The sequence below is a fragment of the Chelon labrosus genome, assembly GCF_963514085.1.
Source record: "Chelon labrosus genome assembly, chromosome: 12".
In the NCBI taxonomy this organism is placed as follows: Eukaryota; Metazoa; Chordata; class Actinopteri; order Mugiliformes; family Mugilidae; genus Chelon; species Chelon labrosus.
The window spans coordinates 155,147-171,825 of NC_140345.1; the positions used below are offsets into that span (position 1 = coordinate 155,147).

Below are 16,679 nucleotides of genomic sequence, written 5' to 3' on the forward strand. Positions count from 1 at the left end.
TGAGGGAAAAAGGTACTCAAAACTAGTGAAATTATCTGTCCATGCAGCAAGATAATTTCACTTGACAAGATTTCTTGAATTAAGATTGTTAAATTTGATTTAAGATTATAGTGTAAAGTTGAACACTTAAAATAAGAAATTAACTCTTAAAAAGTTAATTTTTTTTATCTTGGTAAGAACCAAATAATTTGCACTTGTAAAGTATTTATAATAGTTTTAGTTTGTCAGTTTGCTTTTTATTTATTATTTCTCACTTTTGTTATTATTTCTTGTTTTCATTTCAGTGCAATAAAACATATTTAACAACCGGACTTGGTCACATACACTTTATTTGTTTATTTGACAGGCTGGAAAAATGCGCGCACATAGTGTTCGGTCTGCGGTCTATATTATTGCACCAGACGGAGCATCATATTTGCATTAGGCCTACAAGGGAATATAAAAAAAGTGCATATAATACTGCATTACACTGCATATAATACATGTCTATGAACTCTGACTGCAAGATGGATTTAAATACTTGAAAGTAACAGAATCTCAGTTGCAGCTGCAATGTGTTTTTTTTAATCTCTCTCTAATCTCTAATCTCAGTCTATAAACTCTGACTGCAAGATGGATTTAAATATTTTAAGTTTTTAAAAGTACGGGGGCTAAGCTAGCATGCTAATACCGTTTTAAACATGTTGTTTAAAAACTGGCTTACGGACACTTTCAGTGTGTCTGTATGTTAGCATGTATGTTAACCGACTGGTGTTTAGCTGCAGTCACATGGGCGTGGTAGTGGGGGGAAAAGGGGACCTGACTACCGAGGGCCCGAGTAGGGAGAGGGCCCATGAAAATCCTGAATTTATTTTTATTTTATTTATTTATTTATTTATTGAATGAATTGTATTTCAAATATATTGATAACATCAACTGAGAGAATGAACTTTGTGTCACTGCCCTCCCAACATATTGGACATTCTGGGGGCCCCCTCTTGGAGATGCAAAATGGTTTAGTCCGCCCATAGACAGCAGCTGGCGACAAGTACGTCAGTGAGCGCAGATTGAATGATCTGGGGCCTCATGTCATGTACAAAGGTTGCGTGCGCACAAAAACATTCCGTACGTACTCGCTCACGGAAAAGTTCATATGTATCAAGAGTGAAATGTCTGGGAACTTGTACATGCCTACGCCAATGCCATGGCTGGCATATGCTTGCTTCTACAGATATTGATCCTTTGGCGACACTTAGAGGTGATGCCGAGAAACTGTCATAAATGTGAAAACTATTAGTCTGACCGATTGTGACTGTGACGGTATAATTTGCATCTTTAAAAGGGACGTGGACAGGGAGTTGCATATTTAAAAGGGGCATGGACAGGGAGGGGTCGGGTACGCTCGATTGGAATGTACAAAGGAAAAATGCTTCTAGATCTGAGCGTGCACCACATTTTAGAAGGAAATCCACACAAGTCTACGTAGATGAGGCCCCTGGAGCCTAGCTGTTATCATGCAGCCCAAAAAAACACAAATCGGGGTACCAGAAAAAGAGCGGAAAGAAAAAGAAATAGGTCAGAATGGGGGGAAACACCTGTTAACTGCTTTCTTTCCAAAAGGTGAACCAAGTTTACTTGTTGCGTAACTGCATCCAATTAACGTTAATGTCGTAGTCCAGAGTCAGTGGCTATTTACTGGGATGTAAATTACATCCTTACATCTCGTGTAAGACTGATTTAGCTTAAAACCCAATTTATGCTTGTTTATTTATAAATAAATGCCCCCAATTTTATTTTTTTTGCTTGTGCGCTTCGTGCACTGGCATGGATAGGGGCCCACTGACATTAAGAGTGTACAGGGCCCAGAGTTTGGTGCTACGCCCCTGTGTAGAGGTGTTGTCATTTATATTTTAGTAAGTTTTCTGTTTGCTGCATGTGCTACTGGAACAGTAGGCTAACCGATTCAGTCCATTGTCTGCTAACTGGTACAGCGTTGCTACGTCTTTGTATAAGAACCTCCATTAACATATTTTAGTATTTAGTGCCCTAAAGCTTGTGACTTGAGCTTTTATTGGTCAACTATATGGACTGATGTAACTTCAGAGTGGCGGGCTGCTGTACTGATACGCCAAGTGGTTGCCTTGGCAACTGCCGGCACTCACTAAAGGGACAGCACTATTTTTCTAAAGGTGCAGTGCATCAATTTTCTTGCTAAAAATAAAAACAAAGATAGATAAAGATTTAAACACTGTGTGTGTGTGTGTGTGTGTGTGTGTGTATATATACAGTTGAAACCAGATGTGCACATACACTGTGTTAAAAGACACATCGACATTTATTCCTCACTGTCTGAAGTTAAATCAGACTTAACCTCTCCTGTTTTAGGTCAGTTAGGATTACTAAAATTATTTCTATTTGCTAAATGCCACAATAATGAGAGAGAGAATTTCTTAGAGATTTTTTTATTACTTTCTTCAAAGTCAGAAGTTTACATACACAAAGATCACTATGTCAATGAAGGAAAGCCCTGATGATGATGTCATGGTTTTGGAAGCTTCTGATAGGTTAACAGACAACATTTGAGTTAATTGGAGGTACACCTGTGGATGTATTTTAAGGCTACACCTCAAACACACTGCTTCCTCGTTTGACATCATGGGAAAATCAAGAGAAATCAGCCAAGATATCAGGAACAGAATTGTGGAGGTCCACAAGTCTGGATCATCCTTGGGCACAATTTCGAGATGCTTGAAGGTGCCACGTTCATCTGTTCAAACAATTATACGCAAGTATAGACACCATTGGAATGTCCAGCCATCATACCGCTCAGGAAGGAGACGGGTTCTATGTCCCAGAGATGAACGTGTTTTGGTCCGAAACTTACGAATCAACCCCAGAACAAAAGCTAAAGACCTTGTCAAGATGATGGCTGAAGCTGGTAAGAGAGTGTCATTCTCCACAGCGAAACGAGTCCTGTACCGACATGGACTGAAAGGCCACTCAGCGAGGAAGAAGCCATTACTCCAAAAGCAACATAAAAAAGCCAGATTACAGTTTGCAAATGCACACAGGGACAAAGACCATAATTTTTGGAGACATGTCCTGTGATCTGATGAAACTAAAGTGGAACTGTTTGGCCATAAGGACCATCGTTACATTTGGAGGAAAAAGGGGGAAGCCTATAAGCCTCAGAACACCATCCCAACTGTGAAGTATGGGGGTAGTAGCATCATCTTGTGGGGCTGTTTTGCCGCAGGAGGAACTGGTGCACTTCATAAAATAGACGGCATCATGAGGAAACAACATTATGTGGAAATATTTTAGCAACATCTCAAGACATCAGCCAGGAAGTTAAAGCGTGGGTGCAAATGGGTCTTCCAAATGGACAATGACCCTAAGCATGCTGCCAAAGTAGTTGCAAAGTGGCTTAAGGACAACAAAATCAATGTTTTGGAGTGGCCATCACAAAGTTCCGGTCTCAATCCCATAGAAAATATGTGGGCAGATCTGAAAAGGCGTGTGCGAGCGAGGTGGCCTACAACCCTGACTCAGTTACACAAGTTCTGTCAGGAGGAATGGACCAGAATTCCAGCAGACTATTGTGAGAAGCTTGTGGAAGGATACCCAAAGAGTTTGACCCAAGTCATACAGTTTAAAGGCAATGCTACCAAATACTAAGGAAATGTATGTAAACTTCTGACTTTGAAGAAAGTAATAAAAAATTGTCTAACAAACTCCCTCTCTCATTATTGTGGCATTTAGCAAATAGAAATCATTTTAGTAATCCTAACTGACCTAAAACAGGAGAGGTTTAGTCTGATTTAACTTCAGACGGTGAGGAAAAAAGGTGTCTTTTAACACAGTGTATGTAAACATCTGGTATATATATACAACTGTATATATACTGTATATATGTATAGATACACTACCGGTCAAAGGTTTTAGAACACCCTAATTTTTCCAGTTATTTATTGCAATTCAAGTCGTGCAAGTCCAACAAATAGCTTGAAATGGTACAAAGGTAAGTACTGAACAGCCAGAGGTTAAAAAAAAAAGGTTTAGTTACCCAAAACTGAAAAATAATGTACATTTCAGAATTACAAAAAGGCCTCTTTCAGGGAACACGAAGTGGGTTAACAATTTAAAGCTGTTCTGCAGCAATGTAGGTTGAATCGGCCTTGAAAGCTGGTGCTACTAATTTCTACAGGTCTTCCAACTTTTCTTGGTTACTTACAACCCCCTCTGTCTGCATAAAAGCAGCGTTGGAACACACTGTGGTACCAGACCCTCATGAGCATCAGGTGAACAGTATTGTAGTGCAGAAAGTAGTGTGTTGCTACAAAAATGGCGAGAAAAAGGCAATTAACAATGGAAGAGAGACAGACCATCATAACACTTAAAAATGTAGGTCTTTCCTACAGGGAAATTGCAAAGAAAGTCAAGGTGTCAATGAGTACAGTTTTCTTCACCATCAACTGGCACTCAGAAACTGGGGGAAACTCTGGCAGGAAGAGGTCTGGCAGACCCAAAGCCACAACTGAATCAGAGGACAAGTTTCTGAGAGTTAACAGGTTGCGTGATAGGCGGCTCACAGGACAACAGCTTCAAGCTCAGCTTAATAGTGGTCGTAGTAAGCAAGTCTCAGTTTCAACTGTGAAGAGAAGACTTCGAGCTGCAGGCTTGACAGGACGAGTTGCTGCAAGAAAGCCATTGCTAAGATGTCAGAATAAGACAAAGAGGCTCGCCTGGGCCATGAAACACCGCCATTGGACTACTGAAGACTGGAAGAAGGTATTATGGACTGATGAATCAAAATTTCAAATCTTCGGTTCATCACGTAGGATCTTTGTACGCTGTCCAGTATGCGAGAGGATGGTTCCACAGTGTGTGACATCAACTGTCAAACATGGAGGAGGAAGTGCTGGATCCAGGGTCGGTGACTTGTACAGAGTGAGAGGCACCCTGAACCAAAACAGCTACCCCAGCATTCTGCTGCGCCATGCAATACCCTCTGGTACGCGCCTAGTTGGTCAGAGGTTCATCCTACAGCAAGATAATGACCCAAAACACAAGTCCAAGCTATGCCAGAACTACCTCAGGAAAAAAGAACGAGGTGGTAAGCTTGAAAACATGGAGTGGCCAGCATAGTCTCCAGACTAAAACCCCATCGAGCTGGTTTGGGATGAACTGGACAGCAACCTACAAGTGCCATATATTTATGGGAACTTCTGCAACAGACTTGGGAAGAACTTTCTGGAGAATATTTGATTTCTATTGTAGAAAGAATGCCACGAGTGTGTTCAGCTGTTATATCTGCCAAAGGTGGCTACTTTGATGAATCAAAAGTTTAGAATACATTTTGGTCTATAAATTGACTGCATGATTTCTTTTTCAACTCAAATTGCTTATTTGTTCTATGCTTTCATTTCAGAGTGCAATGAGACACTAAACTGAATAATTTTCGGTAAAAAACTAGAAAAAGTGTGGTGTTCTAAAACTTTTTGTCAGGATCTATGTTTCTTTTTGGATTGCTTCTGTCTGTCTCTCTCTCTGGAGCTGGGTGGAGCTGTAGCCACCTGTGAACACACCTGCAAGCAATGGAGCCTCATCAGCCACCTACTCACCTTGCCAATAAAATCCTGGTTCAGTCCACTCGTCGCCAGATCGTCTGCTTACCTCAGTGGTACAGTGCCTTGGCTTTTGTGCTAACGATTCCTTCAAAGTGTAGCGTACTCATTTTTGTCTCTTTGTCTTTAGCTCCCGGATCGACCCACTCTCCAGTTTTTTTCGCCTTCTCCTTGAGATCCTCACCAGCTCCACCAGTTCGCCTGCCATCTTCCCTGCACCTCTTCCCCTGTTCTTCCTGGAAACCTCACAACCTGCTTCAGACCTGCCAGCATCTTGTTTCATACAATAAACCGTTTTTTTATAACCACAACTACAGCTTCGGGTTTGTGTTTGAGATTTGTGTCCAAATTAAATCGGCAAACGTGACACTTTTGACCAGTAGTGTGTGTGTGTGTGTGAGAATATATATATATCACTTTGACTTGGTCATTGTAAAAGTAGTTCACAAGCCAAAAAAGTGTGGGTACCCCTGATATACACCAAGGGACCACAACAGCCTTAAGGTAAGTTTTTTTTTTTTAAGTCAGTGTTAATAAAAGTCAGTGCCTCATTTGGTGTATTGAAAACCTTGAACCGATCCTGTGTTTTATCCGGAGCCTCACTGGGAAAAGTAGACTGTGCTCCACCTAACAATGGTTTAAAATAAAGAAATGTGTTTAAGAATAGCCACAGGGTGGTCGCAATTTTTTTTCTCCATAAATTTAAATGTCTTTAAATACACATATTATGGCTGGGCGATTAATTGAATTTCGATTTTGATTTTGGCTTCCCTCTATAATGAAAACAAGATAATCATAATAAAACCATTCATTCTGCCAAATCATTTTGCCGCACGCCGTGTCTTGTGTGGTAAATGCAGCGAACCCTTCCATCTCCACCTGTGCACTCCGCTCCGCCCCTGCCAGAAAAAAAAAAAAAAAGTGTAGAAGAACACGATAGAAGATGGCAGAAAGGTAGCCTTTGTCGGGAAGAAAGGTAAAGGGAATTCTGTGGTGTGGAAACACTTTGGTTTCGAGGAGTCTGACTCGGAACAAACGAAGATATTGTGCAAAATATATCATGCTACTAAGGCTGCCAACCGTCCCTTGAAAAACGGAATCGTCCCGAGTGTGAGACTGGTCATGCACAAGAAAATCTGGCGTTACACTAAATGGACGTTGAGACAGCCTATTTGGATGCACCCATTATTCGTGAGATCTATATTGAACAACCAGAAGGTCAGAAAGTCAGAAACAGGTCACTTGCAAAAATCACTTTATGGCTTAAAGCAATCAGGTCGCAATTGGAATGCAATGTCTGAGTGAAAATGGTTGTACAGTTTTGGATGCTGTCATCCACATCACTGGCACATAGCACTGAGGTAAATAATGACGGAAATAACTCCTTATCTCTAATTACAGCATCATCAGATTAGCATCTACTGTAATGAGATGTCTTCCCAATTTCTGTGTAATCCATAATTGTAAATTCAAATGTTGGAAATGATCAGACAAAAGAGGGTTATGAGCAGTGATGGGAATAATGGCGTTAAAATAAACGGCGTTACTAACAGCGTTATTTTTTTCAGTAACGAGTAATCTAATCTTTCCTCCGTTAGAACGCGGTTATCGTTACCGACAGACAGTTAAATGTGGTGCGTTACTTGCGCTGTCAGCCAGCCACGAGAGCTGCAAATGTGTTTTTTTGATGATTGGCTAAGGTAGGGTAAGATTTCATGGTAAGCCAATCAGTGGCAGGGCAGTGTTCAGTTGGGCGGGTGTTGTTTACACACCAATGCGCACTTAGCAGCATTAGAGTGGGCCCCCATGTCTCCTCAGCCATCAGCCTCAGCACCGGCTCCCCTCAGGGCTGTGTGCTGAGCCCCCTTCTCTACACCCTGTAACGATCGCTTCCTGCATGTCTTTTTTACTTTTTGATAAACCCACTGCGCAAAGACACGTTCAAATAACGTCTTTTCAACGTCGTTTTTGAACGTCGAAGTTTGGTCCTCTGAAGGTGCAGACTGTTACAGCGGACGACGTGTTTTCCCGACGTCGAGTGAACGTCCGTTACTGACGTCCACAGGACCTCTGTATAGGAGCCAGTTGTAGTCCGAATGTGGTCTTCTAGACGTCGTTTCTACGTTAAACTTAAACTCATTTTAGACTACAGTCTGGTCTACAATAAATCACAATCCAATCCCGACAGTTTTTTCCCCAATCTTTATTGCAAACGTCAGTCTTAGGCAGCATAAAATGCAGTACAATTTGTGAAAAAGTGGTAAAATACAATAAATAAAATTACCTTCGGTCTGTGAATAAAAATGTAACAATAGCCTACAAATATAATACAAATAGAACAATAACATAATAATAAAAATAAAAGTAAAAAAAAAAGTGCCCTTATGAAGTCCTCAGTTGCCCGATTATCAAACAGGATGACTCCATCTGCACAAGTAGAAAAAGACAAATTATTAGCGATCGAAACGGCAGTTAACACAGCCAGCTTTTTTAGAATGCGTCTGTATTGCCGGAAAAAAACAACAACAAGAACAGTTATCCCAACAATGGCGGCCAGCCAAAGTCTCACACAGGAATAACTACTATCGCTCTCATAATGATAGCGACCGAACAACTGTTGTTTGCAGTGTTCCCTGCAAACATTTCGACATCTTATAAACGCTTTAACGTGTACAATTGTTCACGTTAAAGCGTCTGTAAACGTTAGCACGGTGGTTGTGTTCAAAAACTAACGAGCTGATGGGAAAAGATGCAATGCTAACTGTAGCAACAACTGTTTAGATTAATACGACAAAGCTAAAACTGCAAACACTATAAATGAACATAAAGTTAACTAGGCAGTATGGGTTGACCGAACTTACCTGCAATTTAGTGAACGATGATTTAGAACAGCTGTAGTAGCGGTCGTAGCCTACGGTGCAGACTCGGCCATTGCTTCCACAGAAGAGGAACACCTGGGCCAATCAGAGTGGCTCTTACGGTGTATGTGATGACACAATGCCTCAGCCAGTTACAGTCGCGAATTCGCACACATTTCCCCCGATATGACTGTGGCGCAGAACTCAGTTAAATTTAGCCAGACCGGATTGGTTGCACAAACTACGGTCCAGAGACCCTTAAATAAACCAGTAGGAAAAATACGAAAATGTAAAATAACAAAATATTATGTATACAATAAATAAATAATAAATATTTTTTAATCGCAAATCAACAATGAATATGAATATAAATTATTAATCATTCATATTGATTAATCATGTTGATAACAACAAGTTTGATATTTATCTTAAATAAAAAAAAATACATTCGTCAATTTCCTGCACCTGTCTTAGACGTCCATATGACCTCAGAAAAGTTATCTAGTCTGACGATCAAATGTTGAACGGCATATTGACGTCTAAATGGGGTCATGGTTAGACGTCGAAATAGCGGACCCAGTTTGCACGTCGTGTAGACGTTCAGAATTGGTCATGGACCGACGGACGCAATATAGACCTGATCTGCACGTCAATCAGATGTCTAATGTTTAGTGGGAAACTTCAAGTCGATTCAGCGGAGTGTTCCGAACTGCTTCTCAGTGCCGCAGCGGCGTACCCGTGGATATAATCGGCGTGCTAAGTTTTGGGTACCGTGGATGCTGACGGCTAAAGCTAGCCCGGATGTGCTTTCTGCTTGTCGGCTGCTGACGGAGAAGTTGCTGCGGACTCTCATCGCCATATCGGAAGGTACTGAAGCGGCTTCGGGGCGGACCTCCGGCGGCGGACTTTTCACCCGTCGCAGCGGAGTGTGTGCGGCTTCCTACGGGAGAGGTTCGTCTCGGGCTGGTGGACTGTGTCAGTGTTTCTCGACTGCCGGTGTCCTCAAAAGCTGTGTGGAGCCTCGGATGCGCGGCCGCGCTATTTAGATCTGCTTGGAAAGGACTGGGGGACCGTAAGTTGGAAGATCTGACAGTGGGAAATACGCTTTGCATTTTCTTTTTTGTTTTGTAGCTATCAGTTATCATTTTATGCTAGTGTTTACCACTGCTTTTTGTTTCATCTTGTATGTACTTGTATATCCCGGTTTGAGTAATTTAGGTTTAAGTGATATTTGAAGCACTGTGTTTCTTGTGGGTTAGCAGTTTTTTTCTTTCCCATTTTCTCTCACTCTCTCTGCTCCAGTTAGATAGGTAAAATGGCTAGAAGGGGCTCTGAGGTACATGTTGGGGATTTGTGGGATGTTACTGGCTGTGGTAAGTGCAGCGTTTTATCTTCTGAGGTTCAACAACTTACACGTCAGGTCAATAACAACTCCAGGTAAATCGGTTACAGTCAACCCTGAGTCAGTCATTAGAGCTACAGCAGAGCTTTCTAGACCACTTAGAAGGTCAGGCTAACCCACCACCTTCAAATATGACATACCTTCAGGCCCCATTTCAGGCATCTACTCCTGCAACACAGTTTTCAAGCCACCGGCAAAATGCTGATGGGGCAGGCTTGAATGCCTCTGTTCACCAGTCTCGGCTGCTACCGGATAGATTCCAGGGTGGTGCTAACTTGCAGCCAGAAGATTGGCTCCAGGCGGTGGCCCTATATAAGGAGGCCTGCGGCCTGTCAGACGCCCAACTTTTCTTAGAGTTGCCGAGGTTTTTGGCCAAGGAACCGAAGAAGTGGTTCACCGCAATGCAACCTCACCTGTCCTCCTGGTCACAGTTCTCTGACCTGTTCCGCAAGGCCTTCTTGCCTTCAGACAGCCAGGAAATGATTTGGAGAGGCATTTTGGATAGTGTTCAGAGGCCAGATGAACCGCTTCCAACTTTTGTCACACATCTTGTGGGGGAGTTCAGGCGTTTGAAACAGCCACCTCCGGTGTCAGAACAGATTGAGATAATCTGTCGGCACGTATCAGACCAGTACAGACTGGTTCTCCACAGCTCGTGTCTCAGGTCAATCTCGGACTTGTTGCTTAATACTCATGAGCTGCATTCAGCTCTTGGCCCCATGTCCTCAGAAAGGCCCGGGCTGCTCCCACAAACCCCAGCACGCCAAAAGCTGCACTGCTTTAAGTGTCTGGCCCCATGGGTAACTACCCGTAACTGCCCAAACTGCAGGCAGGGTGGCAGTTGGGTCAGCACAGTGGCAGATCGTGCAGGTTTCACTGCCCAGGAGCCGGAGCAGTCTCCAGCTGGGGGCATGAGCAATGCTAGTGGGTCAATCACACCTGAGTCGGGTACCCGTCCACGCCGGTTTCAGAAATTCGAACGTGACAACACTAAAAGGGCTAACCATAGCAGTGGTAACAGTGTTTCTGCCCCTAGCCCCTCTGTCAACCTTGTGCTACACGAGCCAGGCCACCTGGGTCAGCCTATCAAGACAAAAATTGAAGTTGAGGGCACCCCCATGGTTGCCATTATGGATTCAGGCGCCACCATCTCTGCGGTGCACCCCTCCACCTTATTGGAGTGTGGTATTTCGGGGGACAAGGTGAGACCATGGGACTTTAACTATGTGGAATTGGCTGTCTCAACGAGGTGCACACCGTCAGGTTTGGTGTGGCTCCAGATTTGGCTACTGGGGCAGCTGTTTAGTCACCGGCTGGCAGTCATTCATGACCTGTCCTGCCCAATTCTTCTGGGAACTGACTTTATGATTCCTGCTGATGTTCACATGCATCCGGCCACAGGGAGAGTCTGGCTGGGTGAGAACTGTTTGTCTGCTCCAGAGCTGACTGACGAAGAGCTGGGAGATATTGATGCACATATTGCTTTCCTTAGCCACGATGAAATAAAAGTGAGCATCCAGGAAAAAGCAGAGGGCGCTGCCCTGTCTGAGAGGGAGAAAGCAGAGCTCTCTCAGTCTCTGGAGGAGTTCTGTCACCTGTTTAACGGCCGACTAGGCCACACTTCTTTAGTGGAACATGTGGTGGAGACAGGCTCTGCCAAACCAGTGTGCCTGCCTCCCTATCGCACCTCTCCAGAGAAGAGAAGGATTATTGGAGAACAGGTCTCCAAAATGCTGGCTGATGGTGTCATTGAACCTCCCAGCGGATCGTGGGCCTACCCAGTTGTCATTGTGGACAAGCGGACTCCTGACAGTGGTGAGCCGCGTTTCTGCATTGACTACAGGAAAGTGAACGGGGCCACAGTTAAGGACTCATATCCGCTCCCACGGGTGGATGAGTCACTCGACTTTCTTGCACGTGGGAAGTACATTTCGACCTTGGATCTTGCCCAGGGTCACATGTCTGTCACATGGGTTTGTACCAATTCAGAGTAATGCCATTTGGTCTCTCTAATGCCCCTGCCACATTCCAGAGGCTGATGAACTCAGTTCTGGCTGGCCTGATATACAAATGTTGCATGGTCTACCTGGATGATATAGTTGTTGCTTCACCCAGTTTCTCGCAGCACCTGACAGATCTCAGGACAGTCTGATATACAAATGTTGCGTGGTCTACCTGGATGATATAGTTGTTGCTTCACCCAGTTTCTCGCAGCACCTGACAGATCTCAGGACAGTCTTCCAGCGCCTGGCAGACGCTGGGTTGTCGCTGAAGTTTTCGAAATGTCACTTCTGCAAGCCCTCTCTCCGGTACCTGGGCTACGTTGTTAGTCGGGAAGGCTTAAGCCCGGATGAGGGGAAGGTTGATGCTATTAAGAACTTCCCAAGACCCCGTACCGTCAAGCAGGTCAAACAGTTTCTTGGCATGTCTAGTTATTACCGGCGCTTCATCCGAGGCCACGCAAAGGTCGCAGAACCCCTAATTGCTCTGACTAGAGAAGGGGCCCAGTTCCAGTGGACTGATGACTGCCAAGTAGCCCTGGATGACCTCAAATCGAAACTGTGCACTGCACCAGTGCTGGTGCTTCCCAACTTTGACAAACCATTTGCCATCCACACTGATGCATGTGATGTTGGTTTGGGGGCTGCTTTGGTCCAGAATGATGAGAACGGCTGCGAGAGGGCGGTGGCATATGGGAGCCGAATCCTGTCCAAGTCTGAGCGTCCATATTCCACATCGGAGAAGGAGTGCCTCGGCGTAATCTGGGCTCTAGAACATTTTCGTCCCTACGTGGAAGGGACTCATGTGACTGTGGTAACCGACCACAACAGCCTGCGTTGGCTGATGTCACGACCAAGCCCTTCAGGTCGCCTGGCCAGATGGTGCCTGCGGCTCCAGGACTTTGACCTGGACATCATTCACAAACCTGGGGCAGCTAATGCTGTCCCTGATGCGCTGTCACGCAATCCAGTTTCGCCTGGTGAGGAGGTTGGCTTACTCCCCTGCTATGCCACGGTGGGCTCGCTGAATCTCCAGAACCAGCCGCTGTTGGTGCTGACAGACAAGGACCAGCTGCAGGCTCTGCAGGCTGCTGACACAGTGATCAGCTCTCTTCGGACCTCTTTAGAGGATGACGCCTGCATCGACTCCTCTGATTTTTGCCTTCATGAGGGCCTTGTCTACTTCAGAGACAGGAGGTCCCTATATCATCCCTATAAGGACCTCTGCCTCTATGTACCGACCTCTCTTCGCGGTACCCTGTTAGACTACTTCCATGACCATCCTATGTCAGGCCATTTGGGAATCGCAAAGACCCATGGCCGTCTCCAGAAACAGGTGTACTGGCCTGGCATGAGGGGTGATGTTAAAAGGTACGTGCTGTCCTGCACAACTTGCCAATTCTGTAAACCGACCAACCAGAAACCCAGAGGTTTCCTACAGCCGGTGGTTGCCTCTTTCCCCTGGGAGTTTGCTGGGGTTGATTTTGTTGGGCCCCTCCCAAGGTCCGCACGGTGCAATGAATACATTCTGGTTTTTGTCGACTACTTTACAAAGTGGGTCGAGATCTGCCCAGTGCGGGAAGCAACTGCACAGGTGGCTGCCGACAAGTTCCTGTCTGAGGTCTTTGCCAGGCATGGCGCACCGAAATACCTGGTGTCTGACAGGGGCGTCCAGTTTGTCAGTGACGTCTTTGATTTGGTTGTGAAGGCAATGGGGACTGCCCACAGGCTGACCACGGCCTATCACCCTCAATCCAACCAAACTGAGAGGGTGAATCGAACGATGAAAACTGCCATCAGATCATATGTTGGATCTAAACACAGAGACTGGGACCGTCACCTTGGTCTTATCAGTTTTGCGCTGAGAACTGCTCCTCATCAGAGCACGGGCGACTCACCTGCCTTTCTCTTGTATGGCAGGGACCTCAGCACTCCGCTAGACTTGATAATGCAGCCTGATGTTGAACCAGCTCCAGAGTCCTTCAAGACCTACAAATCTGAGCAGCTTTGCAAGACGCGTATGATCACGTGCGTCAGTGTCTCTCGACCAGTCGAGATTTGCAGAAAAGTCAGTATGACAAAAAAAGGAGATCTGTCTCTTTCAAAACTGGAGACCTGGTGCGGCTGAGAACTCACCCTCGGTCGGACGCATCAGCTGGGTTTACAGCCAAGCTGGCCCCCTTGTACAAGGGCCCTTACAGGGTGGACCAGGTCATGTCAGACTTGAACTTCAAACTGTCCAGTGTGGCAGACAACTCCTATGCTGGAGTTCACCACATGTCCAACCTTTTGCCCTTCCACACTTGGGGGCAGGACGCACAGGTTTCACAGGCTAATGTTTCTCCAGCAGCAGAGTCCAGCTGTATGGAGTCGGCAATAGGTCTGCCTGAAGGGGAGGAGGAGCCGGAGTATGGCTTTGACGTCCTGTTTGGTGGGGGTGATGAAAGGGGTGAACCACCTGCGGCTGTTGGCGCCCCACACACTGCGACAGCTTGCGGGGCACACAGCCCTTCATTGCCGTCACACCCTCAGCCGTCAGTGACTCTCACACATATTCACTCAGGCCTAGACGCACACCTAGGGTGCCTACACATTAGGCTAACACCCATTGGACTCATCCTCATTCCGTCCAGAGGTGTACTTTATGATTTGTTGGTGGTCCTGTTATTCGCATACTTTTTGTCCTGAGGTGGTCTGAGGTTAAATACCAAAGTTTTTTTGTTTTTCTTTCTTTGTTGTTTTTTCCCAGAAGTAAAAGGGGCTGGGGCAGTGTGGTTATTTGTTTGTACAAGTATTATTTTGTTCTCTGCCTCATTGGAAACTTTGTTGCCTTGGTGTTCTGTAGGATTTTTTTTTTTTTACAGAAAAAAATCAAAATCAACTTTCAACTGTATGTATGCTGGCAGAGTGCTGTATAGGTTAATGGGGGTTTTTGTTTTGTGCTGTTGTATGTTTTGTGTTTATGCAAATTATTTTTATTGTTATTCCTTTTGGCATCTTTCCTCTTGTATCTTGTCAGGCCTGAGGACAGGCCTTGTTTTGGGGGGGGGGGGGGGGGCTATGTAACGATCGCTTCCTGTATGTAGGATGACGTCACTTCCTCTGCAGCAGAGACTGCGATTCTAGCTGGATGCAGGTGAACGTATGTCCGAGCCGGTTAGCTATTGCAAGCATCATACTTTTTGTAGGCACTCGAAACCGCCTCCTGTACCACGTTATCAACTGCCTAAATAAAAACTACGGTTGGAGTGGAAGTATTTTTCGTCTCTGTCCATTTTTCCGCCTCCGACCACCCCTGGAGATCACCTTGATCTCCACAACCCTTTACACACATGACTGCACCTCCACTCACCCCAGCAACACCATTATAAAGTTTGCTGATGACACTACCGTGGTGGGGCTCATCACAGGTGGGGATGAGTCTGCGTACCGGGACGAAGTGGAGCGGCTGACAGTGTGGTGCACCGAGAACAACCTCATCCTGAACATCACCAAGACGAAGGAGATCGTCCTAGATTTTAGGAAGAGGAAAGTGGCCACTCAGCCACTGTTCATTGGAGGGGAGTGTGTGGAGAGGGTCCCCAGCTTCCGGTTCCTGGGCGTGGACATCGAGGACGACCTGACCTGGTGCACCAACACCAGAGCCATAGTAAAAAAGGCACAGCAGAGACTCTATTTTCTGAGGACGCTAAAGAACAACCACCTCTCCCAGAGACTGCTAGTGTCCTTTTACCGATGCTCCGTAGAGAGCATCCTTACCTACTGCATCTGCGTGTGGTTTTCCAGCTGCACCGCAGCAGACAGGAAGGTCGTCACCACAGCCCAGAGGATCATCGGTTGCCCCATCCCCTCTCTACAGGATCTATACCACTCCCGCTGCCTGAGGAAGGCCCAGGCGATATTAAAGGACACAACCCACCCTGGACACTCAGTCTCTGAACTACTACCATCTGGTAGACGGTACAGAACTCTGAAGGCCAGTACTAATAGACTGATGAACAGCTTTTATGTGAGAGCCATAATTGCACTAAACAACTCAAACAATAAAGAAATAAAGTGAAAAATTCCCATAGTAATGTGCAATACATGTGTGCAATAACTTCATATGTGCAACTTATAGTAACTTCATATGTGTAATGTGCAATAAGTTCTATCAACAAGTGCAATAACAGTTGTTATGTCATGCTAGTGTCCATAGTCTTATAGTTTTGCACATATTATTTTTTATTCTAGTTTCCTTTACATTCCTTACCTTATTTATTATTTTTATTTTTATTTTATTTTGTACTGCACCTAAAAGGGGACCTCAGGCCACCTTAATTTCGTTGTACCACAATGACAAATAAAGACATTCTATTCTATTCTATTCCATTACACAAGCGATCAGAAATAGCCTGCAGCAATAGCGAGTTCGGAGCATTCAGAGGTAAAGTTGCCGTTTTTAAGGTTGAAGTATAGGCACTACTTTAACCTTATTGAGGTACAAGGCAAGAACGTACACGTGAAGTGCACATTACGCTCAATAGTTACTTTCCCTGGTAACTAGTTACTTTTATAGTGGAATAATTCAGTTACTAACTCAGTTACTTTTTTTTGGAGAAGTAACTAATAACAATAACTAATTACTTTTTAAAAGTAACGAGCTCAACACTGGTTATGAGTAAATACTGTCAAACATTCAGTTGCTATGCCGTATGTTATTACAAGATCAAAGGTGTGATTAAAACATTGAATTAATCTGTTTACAGAGAAAAAAACAACTGAATCTAATAATGATGTAAATGAAGAGCTAAGGCTGTCATGGTCAACATCA

General features: G+C 44.7%; 1 protein-coding gene across 1 annotated transcript in view; it reads right to left on the minus strand.

The window, feature by feature from the left end:
* Positions 1-16,679, minus strand: part of LOC311496748 (thrombospondin type-1 domain-containing protein 7A-like) — a 443,055-nt gene that overhangs the window by 69,613 nt on the left and 356,763 nt on the right. The window lies entirely within an intron of this gene.